This window comes from Penaeus monodon, chromosome 20 (genome assembly GCF_015228065.2).
Source record: "Penaeus monodon isolate SGIC_2016 chromosome 20, NSTDA_Pmon_1, whole genome shotgun sequence".
In the NCBI taxonomy this organism is placed as follows: domain Eukaryota; kingdom Metazoa; phylum Arthropoda; class Malacostraca; order Decapoda; family Penaeidae; genus Penaeus; species Penaeus monodon.
The window spans coordinates 42,474,047-42,474,246 of NC_051405.1; positions in this window are offsets into that span (position 1 = coordinate 42,474,047).

A 200-nucleotide genomic window follows, 5' to 3' on the forward strand; every position below is an offset into this window, starting at 1 on the left:
ATCTCCCTCATCCGTGATTGTTTTAATGTCAGGTTTGTTATTTCTGTGTGAAGTGAACATCTGACTTTAATCATTTCCCAAGCGATTATCAATACTGCAATATGTCTTTTTACAAAACTCACCCTAAAGGGTAAATGCACAGCAGAAAAAGGAAACCGAGTTTGTAATTTAATCTGCATTTCTATTAGTTTTGAATTTAA